Source organism: Diorhabda sublineata, chromosome 4, assembly GCF_026230105.1.
Source record: "Diorhabda sublineata isolate icDioSubl1.1 chromosome 4, icDioSubl1.1, whole genome shotgun sequence".
Classification (NCBI taxonomy): Eukaryota; Metazoa; Arthropoda; class Insecta; order Coleoptera; family Chrysomelidae; genus Diorhabda; species Diorhabda sublineata.
The window spans coordinates 1,269,671-1,287,466 of NC_079477.1; the positions used below are offsets into that span (position 1 = coordinate 1,269,671).

Consider the following 17,796-nt stretch of genomic DNA (forward strand, 5'->3'; position numbering starts at 1 on the left):
CCAAGATTGGTTTACAACCCTGGACCTGGTCTGGTTGCTTAGCTAGACCTACGGCTAGTTCGCAGGTCTGTACCAGGCTTGGGGAAACTCGGGGATGATAAAAATGTCCGTTGATGGAACCAAGTTAAAAAAATATTCAGTATAAATCCAGAATTCGGCCAAGAATTGGTGGGACTATAGGATGATAACAATTTGTCTCGCTTGGTTTACAACCCTGGACCAGGCCTGGTTGCTTAGTTAGATCCAAGACTGGTTTACAACCCTGGACCTGGTCTGGTTGCTTAGCTAGATCCAAGACTGGTTTACAACCCTGGACCTGGTCTGGTTGCTTAGCTAGACCTACGGCTAGTTCGCAGGTCTGTACCAGGCTTGGGGAAACCGGGGATGACAAAAATGTCCGTTGATTGGTTTGCTAGCCTGGTCCAGGCTTGTTTGCCTATGTAAACCCAAGACTGGTCTGCAGTCCCGGTAATTGCTTGTAAAAATAGTTAGTCCAACGAAGAAACCGCAAAAATTCGACATTTCCGGCAACTACCGCCATCTCTAGATTAAACCGGGCACTTCTGGAATCATCCTACATCTCGAATTAAATATTTACGATAAAAACTGAGGTTAGAATGTTTTTTTTTATCATAATATTAAATTTTAAACGTGCTATCAATTACGAAATACCTTTTACCGTTTAAATTATGATATAAAATTAATGAGTGAGGTCGCCGGCGCAAAAAACGCGTCAGTGTATCCGATATGAGGTTACAAACACTCTACAACATCGATAGCTAAGAAGTTATTGACTTAAATAGCCATATGTAGCGATTACTTTCGAATAAATTATTTTCGAAACAGACGCTCGCGTTTTTTAACACGTTTAAAGTCGATTGAATGCGAATAATCGACGAACAGCTCGGTCAGTACAAAGTTTCGGCCAAATGGGTACCGAGATTCCGACAGATTCGGAGTACGACCTAAAAAACAACGAATCGGGTTCCGAAATACTGAAACGGCCTCTTAGCGGTCCCGATTTATCGCCGCGCGACTATTATTTAGTCGGTTCATCAAAATTGCGATTTGGACACGATGAAGTAGAATCCTTCGCGAATTGTTACATGACATCTTTATAAATTTCCAGAACGTACAATTTTTTCGAAAACTTTTCGTCAATTTTGACACTAATAGACGCGGAAATATTTTAACGACTTGGAGGCAACAATTTTGGGTATTTCTTCGAATTTTTTTGGAAAATAATTAAAATTCGTTTGATCTCGAGACGGGCCTGGTTAATTATCGAATTGGCGCATCCCAAAACTTGTAATACGTCTCGGATTCGTTAACAATTTCCCATTGAAAAATACCTTCGCGAGTAATTTTGTATCTCGAGCACCGTTGGGTTGTAGAAACAAACATTTCGAGTTTAGTTTTTTCAAAATACTTTACGAGTATTTATCGACCATTGTTTCGCGACGAATATGCTATTTTTTTGAGTTTTATGTGCTCGCAATTGTCCAACAACTCGAAAAACTGAAGACATAAAAGAAATTTGATGGCAAATTCGTAACCAGCGACCTCGAGAACCTTGGAATTGATATGTAACTTCGTAACTTTATAAAATATAGAATGGAATACAAAAGGGTGGTTCTAAGGGGGTGGAGGATATAAATTTTTCGAAATTTAACATCGAATTCGTAATCAGCAGTGTAATAAACTTCCGAGTGAGCGATTTCAAATCGATAACTTGAATTTTTTAGTTTCGGAAAGCTTTTTTAAAATTTGGTTGTATTCGTGGACATGGAAAAGGCTTTCGATCGAGTCCCACGAACGAAAACGACATAAACGCAAATAGACTATTAACAAGAGTCAAAAAACGCCAGAAAGAAGCTGTTTAAGTTCAAAGACAAAATATTCTTCATATTGGTTTGAAAAATTTGAATCATCGGTATTTGAAAGACATTAGCCCAACCAATATGGAAACTGAACTAAATTTTACTCTGGGTGAAGCTGCTAGTTCGTTATCAACAATAAATTATCGAGTAGCAAAGTTTAGACGAGACTGAACGATCTGGGAAGACCAGCAACTCAGTGGTCGACTAAATGAGGTGGCAATTCCATAAATAATGGAGAAAATCCATTGTATGACATAATAGACATTCCAAAACATGCAAAATATTCTTCATATTGGTTTGAAAAAATTGAATCATCGGTATTTGAAAGGCACTAGCTCAACCAATATGGAAACCGAACTAAATTTTACTCTGGGTGAAGCTGCTAGTTCGTTATCAACAATAAATTATCGAGTAGCAAAGTTTAGACGAGACTGAACGATCTGGGAAGACCAGCAACTCAGTGGTCGACTAAATGAGGTGGCAATTCCATAAATAATGGAGAAAATCTATTGTATGATATAATAGACATTCCAAAACATGCAATGGAGCAAAAACAGCGTCATAACCATGGATACAGCGTAGATCCATAACTTTACAATCGATACAGAAGAATAATCAAAAAAAAAAGGAGAACCAACTCCAAAGAAGACAAATATTGTTCCATCTGCAAGCAAGATCATGTCTTGGAGAAGGAAAAACTATAAAAAATTGAAGAGGAACTTAGAGGAAAAGTTGGTAGCTTCCAATACCTAGGAATCGTGTAGGAAGTGATGAAAAAACAGGATTTAGAATTGAGGAATGGAATAGAGAAGACCGAGTGGCTCAAAAACATGAAAGACGTCTCGCTTTTAGCTGAAACTTGTATAAATTCTGTGGTTATTTAAAAAAAAAGGACTCGAGAATCAGAATTTATTACAAATAATAATTAATGCCCGAAGCGATGCACAACGGTGTTAAATTTATGGGTGGCAATTTTTCAAACCGAAATTTTTCTCGCGGACATCTTAATAAAAAAGCGATTCGCTTCATATATTTTACACTCCGATATAATTTAACGTTGTCGGTAAGTATAATCAAACTGATTATCACACAAATTACTAACCAACAGTTCTCGATTTTTTTATAATGAAATTTGACGTTTTTTTTTTGAAATTACTACTATCCAAATTTTAGCAGGAAAAACAAACAAACCAAAAGAAAAAACTAATCAGAAATATGTTAAAAACAGTCCAGAGCAATCCCGATGAAGATTATGTAGAGTAAACTTGATCAGAACCTTCTAAGGCAATCCTGATAAGGATTATGTAGAGTAATCTTGATCAGAACCTTCTAAGGCAATCCTGATAAGGATTATGTAGAGTAATCTTGATCAGAACCTTCTAAGGCAATCCTGATGAGGATTATGTAGAGTAATCTTGATCAGAACCTTCTAAGGCAATCCTGATAAGGATTATGTAGAGTAAACTTGATCAAAACCTTCTAAGGCAATCCTGATAAGGATTATGTAGAGTAATCTTGATCAGAACCTTCTAAGGCAATCCTGATAAGGATTATGTAGAGTAAACTTGATCAAAACCTTCTAAGGCAATCCTGATAAGGATTATGTAGAGTAATCTTGATCAGAACCTTCTAAGGCAATCCTGATAAGGATTATGTAGAGTAAACTTGATCAAAACCTTCTAAGGCAATCCTGATAAGGATTATGTAGAGTAATCTTGATCAGAACCTTCTAAGGCAATCCTGATAAGGATTATGTAGAGTAAACTTGATCAAAACCTTCTAAGGCAATCCTGATAAGGATTATGTAGAGTAATCTTGATCAGAACCTTCTAAGGCAATCCTGATAAGGATTATGTAGAGTAAACTTGATCAAAACCTTCTAAGGCAATCCTGATAAGGATTATGTAGAGTAAACTTGATCAAAACCTTCTAAGGCAATCCTGATAAGGATTATGTAGAGTAAACTTGATCAAAACCTTCTAAGGCAATCCTGATAAGGATTATGTAGAGTAAACTTGATCAAAACCTTCTAAGGCAATCCTGATAAGGATTATGTAGAGTAAACTTGATCAAAACCTTCTAAGGCAATCCCGATAAGGATTATGTAGAGTAAACTTGATCAAAACCTTCTAAGGCAATCCTGATAAGGATTATGTAGAGTAAACTTGATCAGAATCTTCTAAGGCAATCCTGATGAGGATTATATAGAGTAAACTTGATCAGAACCTTCTAAGGCAATCCTGATAAGGATTATGTCGAGTAATCTTGATAAAAACCTTCTAAGGCAATCCTGATAAGGATTATGTAGAGTAATCTTGATCAGAACCTTCTAAGGCAATCCTGATAAGGATGTTAGCTAATCGTAATCAGAACCTAGGCAATCCCGATGAGGATTATGTAGAGTAATCTTCTTGATCAGAACCTCATAGGGCAATCCTGATAAGGATATTAGCTAATCGTGATTCGAACCCAATGTCAGGTTGTTCTGACCTTTACAGGTTGCGGATTTACTCGATAAGGTCCTTATAAGACCCCAAAAAAAATTGTAATCGATTTAAAAGGAAATGAAAAGTGTTGATGGAAAGTTTTTCGACGATTTTCAATTAGCCTGCGCACTCGTCTCATCTCTGTCATATAAACCGTGAAACCGGCACTGTTCTGATCTAAACCTGAAGCTAAAACCGTAACTTGTTTTCGTTCTAACAAGGCCACTTTTTCTATTGACGAAGATTCTAGAAAGTGATGATAAACCATCTGGATAAAGTTAAAAAATGTTTATAAAAGGCGTTTAAATAAATTAGATGAAAAGTATTAGCGAATAGTTAAGTGTGTGTGTATAACCACTCACGAAACCTTTCTAGTAATTTGATTTTTCCGATTCTTATCGATCAGAAAGACAAAAAAGCAGCAAAAGAGAGCAGGTATATAGGTTTTTCCCTAAAGGGAACGAAGCCGTATCAAACAAATATCATACGCGACGATTCTCCAAAAATTTCCGCGCAAATTGAACGCGGCTGGTTTTTCGTTGGTCTGCTCGGTATAATAATTATTATAACCTATCATTTACGTGTAATAACAACATAAATATACGCGATTTTGGTCCTTATTATAATCGACATCAAATTATTATTTAACCAGTTTGTTATATCATCATTTTTTTTCCTAGTTGTTAATATGAACAATCAATAGAATAGAAAATTGTATAATAACCTTGAATATTGTTATTACGTTAATTCAGAAAGGCGGCTGATTACTGAATCAATTTATTTTCGATTATTTACACTGCTCGACAAATCAAAAGGTGTCAAACTAAACTTGAATCTCTCGAGTGTTCTAAATTGATTTGAAGGAATCGTGCACAATATTTTGCAGATTCTCGGTTTTAACGTATTTCCCTTTTATGTTTGCCTTGGCTATACAGGGCGTTTTGAAAAAAAAGTGATTCTGTCTCTAGGATGGATAGAAAACTGATTATTTACTAATTATTTCCAATTTTTCAAAAAAATAACTGTACCATACATCGTATTATCCAGATTTAGATCCTATTGACTCAATTTTTACTAATCTTTTCCATTTTTTGCCGAAATCGACTGAATTTGTGTAAAAAATTTCATATTTCAGCTAAAATTCACTTTAAATTCGTCATCATACATCGTATTATCCAGATTTAGGTACCATTGACTAAATTTTTACTAATCTTTTCCATTTTTTGCCAAAATCGACTGAATTTGTGTAAAAAATTTCATATTTCAGCTAAAATTCACTTTAAATTCGTCATCATACATCGTATTATCCAGATTTAGGTACCATTGACTAAATTTTTACTAATCTTTTCCATTTTTTGCCAAAATCGACTGAATTTGTGTAAAAAATTTCATATTTCAGCTAAAATTCACTTTAAATTCGTCATCATACATCGTATTGTCCAGATTTAGATCCTATTGACTGAATTTTTACTAAATATTTTTATTTTTTTTCCAAAAACAATTTCGAATAATAATTATATTTCATCACCACTAACATCTTCCTTTACATTTCTTTTCCAATGTTTCAAAATTCTAAAATTCGTGCTCAGAAATTTTGAAAAAAACGCATTTGGTTTTTCGACAACAACTCGCTCAATTTTCAAGCTAGAAACGTTTTTAAAAAAGCATTTCGTAGGGCATTTCAAGTACTTTAACGACATATCAAATAAAACTTTTATAAACCCCCGGTTTCGAAAAGGATTCGCTTCAAAGGGGTTGCATTACCAATATTTGATACGCGTATGCAAACTTTGAACTAATGTATCTCCTACAATTTTTATGATACAGAAATTTAAAAAAGTTCAATATTTTTAATAAGAAAAACCCTACAAATAATATTTGAAACATTTTCTTATAACATGAATAGATTTTGGTTTATTTAAAAAAAATTATTTTTTTTTCAAGATTACGAAAATGCAGTGTTCAATTTAATCAATTATTTTTTCTAAAATAAAAATTAAAAATCGGTCAAATCATATAAATCGTATCAATAATACATAGATAAAGCTAATCGCAAGCGGATTACGATTAATTTCAATTAGGGTGGTATTGGCGAGGGTATAATTATTAAATTTTTTCAAAAATTAAAAAAGGAAAAATTTTATTTTCGTTATAAATCAGTCAATTTTCATGTTAAAAACTTTTGACATGGCTCATTTTGAAGGTTTTTTTATGTTTATTGAAAAAGATCTTTTGAGTTTTTTCAAAAAATTTCACCAATTTCGAGTTATTTGAGTTTAAAGGTTTCCAATTTTGGGCTACCTCAAAAACAGTCATCCTTCAACGAGTAATAACTCAGTTATTTTTGAATTTACAAAGGTCCTTAAAACACGTACCCCTTTGTTTTTTGTTATTCACGAAAAACCGTGGAAAAATATGCGTTTTTGTACGAAAAATTAGCGTTAATAACTCCCAACTTTGTGTAGTAATAAAAATTCCTCTCAAAGAAGGGGTGGCTTTCACCCCCAGGGCAAAAACAAGCATCAGCACGGGGTAGATTTCAAAGTAGGTTATAAATACTACCTTCATACGAATTTTCAAGAAAATCGAACTTGATTTTCCACGGGAAATCGTGGAAAATAATAAATAATTTGACCATAGACAAATTTAATCTTAATGACAACGATAAATTTAAGTAATTCAGCGGATTCGAGACGTATTTATATGATAATTAGGTTAAGTTATTTTTTTTTTATAAACATATACCGGTACTTTTCACATTTGCGTAAGGTGTTAATGATGTAACTGTTCGTTAAACTAAATACAAGCAATTTGAAAATATACCCAAACGCAAATCGACTTTTATTACAAAAAAAAAACATGAAACGCAGCTCGATCTGAATCACAACCACGTCAATCAACTAGAATCTAGCGAAAGAAAAAGAAAAATCAACAACCAAGAACGGAAATTGGGTACGGAGCTTCGTGGGATCGGAAATTTTGTCAACGATATTAAAGACGGAACCCGAACGCCGAAATAAAAAGACTGGAAGTCCATCTGAACCGCAGCTACGACACAGAAAAGTCAGCAATAACTTTCCACGGGGTTTACGTATTGGCGAGGAATGGACAAGAAGGAATATTGCTTACGAAAGCATCTTTTTGGAGCATCCAAGCTGGTTGCTGTTTCAGACGATTCCAGAATGAAAATTAACAGTTAGATACACAACTGACAGGGATTTGAAGATTTGAGTGAGTTTTGCTTCCATTGGAGATTCCTCCAAAAGTCAAGTTTCCTTTTAGACAACACTGGACGTCTTCTATAGACCCAACCGGTTATTTCACTACCAAGCAGGCAGATTTTGCTTTTGTCTGAGAAAAAAACATTCCTTAGTCCAATTAACTTGTTCTCTGGTAAATTCCACATGGGTTGGAGGTAATTTGGACTTAATAATTGAACTTTTTAGGTCAAGGTTAACTGGCTTAAGTCGTTTTTTGATTGTCCAACCACCTACATCCAATCCCCGCGTTTCTCTGAGCTCTTGTTGGGCTTGGAAACCAGTGATTATCAAAAATTGGGAAAAATTGTTTCGTCCAACACCTACCAGAAGAATCCGCGGATTATTTGCCAGAAAAATCGAGGAAAAAATATGAAAAAACGTATAAATACATTAAAAAATTGTACCAAGCAAAGATTGTTACTACAAATTGGGAAACTATGGAGTAGTTTCACGAAATATCTTCTGTTTCAAAATCTCCTCCAAGTAGATGAGTTGCAGTTAATTTAGACCCAGTAATTGAACTTTTTAGCTCAAGTTCAAGTCGTTTTTTGATTGCCCAACCACCTACATCCAATCCCCGCGTTTCTCTGAGCTCTTGTTGGGCTTGGAAACCAGTGATTATCAAAAATTGGGAAAAATTGTTTCGTCCAACACCTACCAGAAGAATCCGCGGATTATTTGCCAGAAAAATCGAGGAAAAGGTGTGAAAAAACGTATAAATACATTAAAAAATTGTACCAAACAATAAATGCTACTGCAAATTGGGAAACTATGGAGTAGTTTCACGAAATATCTTCTGTTTCAAAATCTCCTCCAAGTAGATGAGTTGCAGTTAATTTGGACCCAGTAATTGAACTTTTTAGCTCAAGTTCAACAAGTTCAAGTCGTTTTCTGACTGTCCAACAACCTACATCCACCCCTCGCATTTTTCTGAGCTATTTTGGGATTTGGAAAGCATCGAGAACCCGATTTTCCAACAATGTGCTGGAAATGGCAATGAATTCGTCATTTCTTTCGGAAAAATATGATTTTCAATCAACCTATTGTAGATTTTTCTTCTAATAAGTATAAAAAGTTTCAAAATAAATGATTTTACAACTATGTGTATAGAAAAAAACTGAAAAATCTGCAGGAAACGTCACGTCAGTACGAAAATCGTCGAAATTTTCAAAAAAAAAACAAAAATTTCAAGTATCTCAACTTTGAATGAAACGAAATTAAATCTTTCACTAACTTATTAGATTAAAAACTTATTTCTAATTTGTTTATGGCTACATTTTCAACAGTGGGATTTGAAAACGAATTACCCCAAAACACAAGACCACAAAACCTAATCCACGACACAAATTACGTCAATACTCGATATTTTTTCGAAATTCGCAAAAATTAACGAACATACGGCGTTTAAAAACGGTCGGATCGCGATTCTGAGTTTCCGTAGCGTCTCGGCGGTAGTTTACGATAAACTGAACCGTTCGCGGTTGGAGTCCGCTCGCTGGAACCGACACATCACAAACTTTGACATGAGGTAACGCGCTAAGAAAAAAAAAACTACGCTTTCGCTACAAACAGACTCCGATTGATCGTTGTGCAATTTTATTTCTACTAAAAACAAATTTATAAACTTCCTACAATCCTACTGAAAATTAAAAGCCACTTCTGGCGGAACTGGGTGTCTCAATGGGCAAGTCTTCAAATTTTAACAGCTTCACCACGTATATTAATCAATATTTCATCCATTGCACAAAATTTCCGAGCACCACAGAACTAACTAATAATATGACAGCTGTCAAACGTATATACGTCTTTCTTTAAGGTTATGTTCAATTGAAATGCAAATTTTAACGGAATAAATAATGTACAGAACGAAATTCCGTCGCCAACAGTATGACAGAGCGAAAAACGTGTCCGTGCGCGTGTAATTAAGAAAAACCCTCAAATCGGGCCGATTCCTAACCCAAAATATTGTACCATCACCTTTTCACTCTTTGAAGAAGCTTCACCACGTATATTAATCAATATTTCATCCATCGTACAAAATTTTCGAGCACCACAGAACTAAATAATAATATGACAGCTGTCAAACGTATAAACGTCTTTCTTTAAGGTTATGTTCAATTGAAATGCAAATTTTAACGGAATAAATAATGTACAGAACGAAATTCCGTCGCCAACAGTATGACAGAGCGAAAAACGTGTCCGTACGAGCGCAATTGAGAAAAACCCTCAAATCGGCCCGATTCCTAACCCAAAATATTGTACCATCACCTTTCCACTCTTTGAAGAAGCTTCACCACGTATATTAATCAATATTTCATCCATCATACAAAATTTTCGAGCACCACAGAACTAAATAATAATATGACAGCTGTCAAACGTATAAACCTCTTTCTTTAAGGTTATGTTCAATTGAAATGCAAATTTTAACGGAATAAATAATGTACAGAACGAAATTCCGTCGCCAACAGTCTGACAGAGCGAAAAACGTGTCCGTGCGAGCGCAATTGAGAAAAACCCTCAAATCGACCCGATTCCTAACCCAAAATATTGTACCATCACCTTTCCACTCTTTGAAGAAGCTTCACCACGTATATTAATCAATATTTCATCCATCGTACAAAATTTTCGAGCACCACAGAACTAAATAATAATATGACAGCTGTCAAACGTATAAACGTCTTTCTTTAAGGTTATGTTCAATTGAAATGCAAATTTTAACGGAATAAATAATGTACAGAACGAAATTCCGTCGCCAACAGTCTGACAGAGCGAAAAACGTGTCCGTGCGCGTGTAATTAAGAAAAACCCTCAAATCGGGCCGATTCCTAACCCAAAATATTGTACCATCACCTTTCCACTCTTTGAAGAAGCTTCACCACGTATATTAATCAATATTTCATCCATCGTACAAAATTTTCGAACACCACAGAACTAAATAATAATATGACAGCTGTCAAACGTATAAACGTCTTTCTTTAAGGTTATGTTCAATTGAAATCAAGTAAAAAATGAAATTGACATGACTTTTCTTTTAGGGAGGTTTTTCGGTGTTTTATAGGAAAAATTTTTAATTTTGGAACGGAAACAAACAAATTGTGTGTTAGAAATAAAGTTTCGATTAAAATTTCCAAGAAAAATCAATCGAGAGACCGAATAAAGTTTGTATCTGTTCGATATCTCTCTTCCTCGATATTGTATACTTTGAAAAACGGAAAAATAAATTGAAAAATGTATATTTCATCAAAGCCAGATCTAAATTTACTTCTATAAATATTTACTTTCGGTATTTTTAATATGACGGCGACAGATTCGAAACGATTCCCAACAATACTAAAAATAATCCGAATCGATTCCACATCCACGGCCGAAATAATCGCGGAATTTCGAAATTATTTCAACAGAATCGTTACAGGAATTATTTGATATACAAGACGCAAATTTGGATAAATAAAAACTTAACCCCATTGAGACATCACTCGATTATTCAGAAATCTTTGTCGATTCGATGTTTTGACTATTCAAACACGTTTTTGTCTTCTGCGATCGGTTTCCCCGAGTTTTCCCAGCACTTCTGGTAAACAAATGCTGGTGCACCATTCGGGATTGACCTAAATTGCTCCATCGGAAAGGTGGACAACAGACAACCCTCACAATCGATTGTCTTTCGAATTTTTCCGACTTAGAACACCCAAAACGCAAAATCCTATCCAGAATCTGGGCGAATATCAAAAGATGAAACCTGCAGGTGTCGAAGGAAGCCCATTGGAGAAGTTCTGGAACGAAATGAGGTTTGAAGCGATTGATCCGAACCCAGAGGATGATTTACAACACAACAAAACACGAACCCTTGTCTCCGGAGATGATGTGATCCAATACGAAGAGATTGGAAGGGATCTGAAGAGCTGCAGCCACTTGGAAGTGACGACAGAGCAAACCAAAGGGTACAGATTTGATAAAATCCGGGATTTCTAATACCTGGGGGTGATAAACGAAGGAACCAAACGTTTGGAGGTGTCGAAAGAAGCCCATTGGAGAAGTTCTGGAACGAAATGAGGTTTGAAGCGATTGATCCGAACCCAGAGGATGATTTACAACACAACAAAACACGAATCCTTGTCTCCGGAGATGATGTGATCCAATACGAAGAGATTGGAAGGGATCTGAAGAGTTGCAGCCACTTGGAAGTGACGACAGAGCAAACCAAAGGGTACAGATTTGATAAAATCCGGGATTTCGAATACCTGGGGGTGATAAACGAAGGAACCAAACGACGTTTGGAGCCCCAGGTCCGAGTGGTGGAGAAGAACGAAGGAAGAGAGGACGTTCAAGGGAAAAATGGATAGGAGCATGTGGAGAAGAATGGGAGTGAAAAAAATCGACTCCAAGCGTTGCGTTTACAAAAACGATGATTTTTGATGGTAAAATTTTTTGATGGAAGAAATATTATGATAATTTCGTTGTTTTTTATAGTTGAAAACTTTCAAAAACAATAATTATAATGTCGACAAGTTTAATACGGACATAAGTGATTGTATGTTATCAATGGCAAATTTGATTTTCGTTAATTTTGACCTAAGGTAAATGAAACAGGTAAAACTACAATTTACTCGTAGTTTATTACAATGTTTTTATTATATATTTTTACATTTTACGATCGCCAATTTTCGTGACTCTGATTATACTTTATGTGTAAAATTATCGCGACTAAAGTTTATCTTATTACTTATAACTTTGCTATACAGGCTGTCCCACGACGAATCTGTATTGGTTCTACCGAAAATCGACTGTAACTTTGTTATTTTAAATAGGACACCCTGTATATTAATATATTTTTGAAATCTACGTTAAATTTTAGTATATTTTTGTCTAAAAACTTTTTTCGAAAAATGCATACTTTTCGAGTTATTAATTTTTTTGTAAAAAATTTTATCGTTGCACACCCTTATAAATTATTATTTTACGGCTACACCCTTTAAGATATGAAAATGGTTTTTATTCGGTTGCTTCAAGTAAGGTTAGACGTATATGAATCTATATCGAAAAATTTCTCATTCTATACAGGGTGTATATAAAAAGTATTCAAAGTTTAACTTCATAAATATCAAAATTCTTTATTTTTTAAATAGAACACCCTGTATATTAATACATTTTTGAAATATACGTAAAATTTTAGTATACTTTTGTCTAAAAACTTTTTTCGAAAAATGCATATTTTTTGAATTATTAATTTTTTTTGTAAAAAATTTGACAGTTGCACACCCTTACAAATTATTTTTTTACGACTGCACCCTTAAAAATATGAAAATGATTTTTATTCGGTTGTTTTAAGCAAGGTCAGACGTATTTGAATCTATGTTGAAAATTTTCTCATTTTATACAGGGTGTGTATAAAAAGTGTTCAAAGTTTAACTTCATAAATATCAAATTTTTTCATTTTTTTAAATAGAACCACCCGGTTTTTTCTATTTTGATGCATTCAGGGGTAGAAAAATAAGGCAAATACATGTATATTTTTCTATGTCTAAACCTTATTATGACTCGTTCTCAATTTAATAACGAATAAATAAAATTTAGACATCTGCTAAAAATTTACAAAAAACTTTCAATTTCTGGATAAGGTTAAGAAAAATATACATAAATTCGCCTTATTTTTTACCCCTGAAAGCATCAAAAAAGAAAAAACCGGGTGGTTCTATTTGAAAAAATAAAAAAATTGATATTTATGAAGTTAAACTTTGAACACTTTTTATACACACCCTGTATAAAATGAGAAATTTTTCAACATAGATTCAAATACGTCTGATTTTGTTAAAAGCAACCGAATAAAAATCATTTTTATATCTTTAAGGGTATTTTGATAAAAAAATAATTCATAAGGGTCTGCAACAGTCAAATTTTTTGCAAAAAAATTGACAAATCAAAAAATATGCATTTTTCGAAAAAAGTTTCTAGACAAAAGTATACTAAAATTTCACGTAGATTTCAAAAATATATTAATATACAGGGTATTCTATTTAAAAAATGAAGAAATTTGATATTTATGAAGTTAAACTTTGAACACTTTTTATACACACCCTGTATAAAATGAGAAAATTTTCAACATAGATTCAAATACATCTGACCTTGCTTAATGCAACCGAATAAAAATTATCTTTATATCTTTAAGGGTGTAGTCGTAAAAAAATAATTTATAAGTGTCTGCAAGGTTGAAAATTTTTACAAAAAAATTAATAACTCGAAAAATATGCATTTTTCGAAAAAAGTTTCTAGACAAAAGTATACTAAAATTTTACGTAGATTTCAAAAATGAATAAATATACAGGGTGTTCTATTCAAAACAACATTGAAAATATTTTAGTTAAAAATTTTACTACAACTATTTCGTCATACACAGATAGTTTTAACTCGTTGTGGGACACCCTGTATACAGAGAAAGAGATACGGAATGAATTAAACACTTATCAATAATAATTTGAAAAACAAAATTATGACGCATGTTTCGACACATCGAAGTTATCGTCTTCAGAGACTTAAAACTATCCAGACGAAATTTTCTAATGGAATTATCAGTAATTTTTAAACGAAAACACCGTGAAAAACAACCCTCCTGCAATAACAAACTTTTGTTCGAGTGGTGAAAATTCGATCTTCAACCAATTATCCAGAAATATCTGTCTGACTCGGAAAATAATCCCAAAAACATCCCTGAAGTTTGCGAATGATTCATGTCGTCATAAACAATCGATTTTTCACAAAATTTTTTCTAACCTTTGGTAAATTTTTTCTACTATCGACGAGTATTCGGTCGCGGTTTACAAATCCGTTATTGCGATGGTGAAAATTAGTTAAATTGGTACCTCATGCAGCCCATTAACTAAATTTTGGTAATCCAGGAGTTCAAAGTGTTTTTTGTTGCCCCAGGTACTTCTGGGACAATGTATTTCGACTTATTTGTGTATGACGTATGTTTTGTGATTAATTTAACCTAAAAAGTCCATTTGTACATTTACAAAATGGTCTCAGTGTCGATGCGGAATTTTTTAGAACGAGTTTTATGTCGAAATTTCGCACGAAGTTGACTCAGTCATTAAATAAAAACTTTTAAATGTCTATAGAGGCGTGATGATGTATAAACTAATATAATTTACGAATAATTAAATTAAATGACGATATTTAAAACGTAAATCAAAAACGGCGTCCATTTAAATGGTTTATCGCGAATTTGGAACCAGTTTCGATATCGAGGGGATCAAATCTATAAAAGTTGAAACCAATTAAGCAATTATTTCACCTGGTGGTATTAATGACCCCACTCGAATGAATAACTTTTATCGCCTCGATAGGTTATGTCGAAAAAATTGATATAGAAACGTCGTCGAATAGTTGTCAAAATCTTATTGGCGGAAACGTGACATGACAGCTGTCAGTAAGTGGCAAATTAGAGACTTGGGAGTTGAAGAAGACCGAATCTAAAATGGCCGACAGCCTGGGTAACACTGAGAGCTGTACGGCGAGGTCAAAATGGCGTGGAGATGATGAAATGGAATCGAGACGATTATAAAAAAATGATGGGATATATTTTATTTAGATGCAATTGGGATTATTGAATATGTGTCAGAGGAATTTTGGTTTTTACAAATGTTTTAAGTCGTAGAAGGGATTTTTCGAATAATTTTTCTAGTGGTTTAAATCGGCCAACAGGAAATGGGCGAAGAATGATAATAATTGCATTCATATTTACGGTTTAAAGGATTCTCTAAAATTTATATGAAAATTTGCATCTAGATTTCCAGAAATTATTTCCATTTGCCTAAAAGTTGATTGGTTTCCAAGATCGAAAATTTGAGGAAATTGCTCGAATTTTTCAAAAATTCTCTAAAAATATCAGAATATCAAACTCAAATTCCCAAAAACTCATTGGAATTTCAAGAATTCTCTAAAATTTATATGAAAATTTCAAGAAATAGCTTCCATTTCCAAGAATTTTCTAAAAAGATCGAAAATTTGAAGAAATTGCTCGAATTTTTCAAAAATTCTCTAAAAATATCAGAATATCAAACTCAAATTCCCAAAAACTCATTGGAATTTCAAGAATTCTCTAAAATTTATATGAAAATTTCAAGAAATAGCTTCCATTTCCAAGAATTTTCTAAAAAGATCGAAAATTTGAGGAAATTGCTCGAATTTTTCAAAAATTCTCTAAAAATATCAGAATATCAAACTCAAATTCTCAAAAACTCATTGGAATTTCGAAAATTCTCTGAAATTCATATGAAAATTTCATGAAATAGCTTCCATTTCCAAGAATTTTCTAAAAAGATCGAAAATTTGAAGAAATTGCTCGAATTTTTCAAAAATTCTCTAAAAATATCAGAATATCAAACTCAAATTCCCAAAAACTCATTGGAATTTCAAGAATTCTCTAAAATTTATATGAAAATTTCAAGAAATAGCTTCCATTTCCAAGAATTTTCTAAAAAGATCGAAAATTTGAAGAAATTGCTCGAATTTTTCAAAAATTCTCTAAAAATATCAGAATATCAAACCCAGATTCCCAAAAACTCATTGGAATTTCGAAAATTCTCTAAAATTTATATGAAAATTTCAAGAAATAGCTTCCATTTCCAAGAATTTTCTAAAAAGATCGAAAATTTGAAGAAATTGCTCGAATTTTTCAAAAATTCTCTAAAAATATCAGAATATCAAACCCAGATTCCCAAAAACTCATTGGAATTTCGAAAATTCTCTAAAATTTATATGAAAATTTCAAGAAATAGCTTCCATTTCCAAGAATTTTCTAAAAAGATCGAAAATTTGAAGAAATTGCTCGAATTTTTCAAAAATTCTCTAAAAATATCAGAATATCAAACCCAGATTCCCAAAAACTCATTGGAATTTCGAAAATTCTCTAAAATTTATATGAAAATTTCAAGAAATAGCTTCCATTTCCAAGAATTTTCTAAAAAGATCGAAAATTTGAAGAAATTGCTCGAATTTTTCAAAAATTCTCTAAAAATATCAGAATATCAAACCCAGATTCCCAAAAACTCATTGGAATTTCGAAAATTCTCTAAAATTTATATGAAAATTTCAAGAAATAGCTTCCATTTCCAAGAATTTTCTAAAAAGATCGAAAATTTGAAGAAATTGCTCGAATTTTTCAAAAATTCTCTAAAAATATCAGAATATCAAACCCAGATTCCCAAAAACTCATTGGAATTTCGAAAATTCTCTAAAATTTATATGAAAATTTCAAGAAATAGCTTCCATTTCCAAGAATTTTCTAAAAAGATCGAAAATTTGAAGAATTTGCTCGAATTTTTCAAAAATTCTCTAAAAATATCAGAATATCAAACCCAGATTCCCAAAAACTCATTGGAATTTCGAAAATTCTCTAAAATTTATATGAAAATTTCAAGAAATAGCTTCCATTTCCAAGAATTTTCTAAAAAGATCGAAAATTTGAAGAAATTGCTCGAATTTTTCAAAAATTCTCTAAAAATATCAGAATATCAAACCCAGATTCCCAAAAACTCATTGGAATTTCGAAAATTCTCTAAAATTTATATGAAAATTTCAAGAAATAGCTTCCATTTCCAAGAATTTTCTAAAAAGATCGAAAATTTGAAGAATTTGCTCGAATTTTTCAAAAATTCTCTAAAAATATCAGAATATCAAACCCAGATTCCCAAAAACTCATTGGAATTTCGAAAATTCTCTAAAATTTATATGAAAATTTCAAGAAATAGCTTCCATTTCCAAGAATTTTCTAAAAAGATCGAAAATTTGAAGAAATTGCTCGAATTTTTCAAAAATTCTCTAAAAATATCAGAATATCAAACCCAGATTCCCAAAAACTCATTGGAATTTCGAAAATTCTCTAAAATTCATATGAAAATTTCAAGAAATAGCTTCCATTTCCAAGAATTTTCTAAAAAGATCGAAAATTTGAAGAATTTGCTCGAATTTTTCAAAAATTCTCTAAAAATATCAGAATATCAAACCCAGATTCCCAAAAACTCATTGGAATTTCGAAAATTCTCTAAAATTTATATGAAAATTTCAAGAAATAGCTTCCATTTCCAAGAATTTTCTAAAAAGATCGAAAATTTGAAGAAATTGCTCGAATTTTTCAAAAATTCTCTAAAAATATCAGAATATCAAACCCAG

General features: G+C 32.7%; 1 protein-coding gene across 5 annotated transcripts in view; it reads right to left on the reverse strand.

Annotated features, from left to right (window-relative positions):
• The window catches only part of LOC130443486 (cGMP-dependent protein kinase, isozyme 2 forms cD4/T1/T3A/T3B), a 93,734-nt gene that overhangs the window by 56,888 nt on the left and 19,050 nt on the right, over positions 1–17,796 (reverse strand). Inside the window, exon 1 of one of the 5 annotated variants that reach the window (XM_056778154.1) lies at positions 8,934–9,094. The exons of 3 other annotated variants lie outside the window; for them this stretch is intronic. The gene's annotated coding sequence lies outside the window, so the exon portion shown is untranslated. Of the gene's footprint in view, positions 1–8,860; positions 9,095–17,796 lie in introns of those variants that run through there. One more of the 5 variants, XM_056778151.1, reaches the window with a different exon arrangement.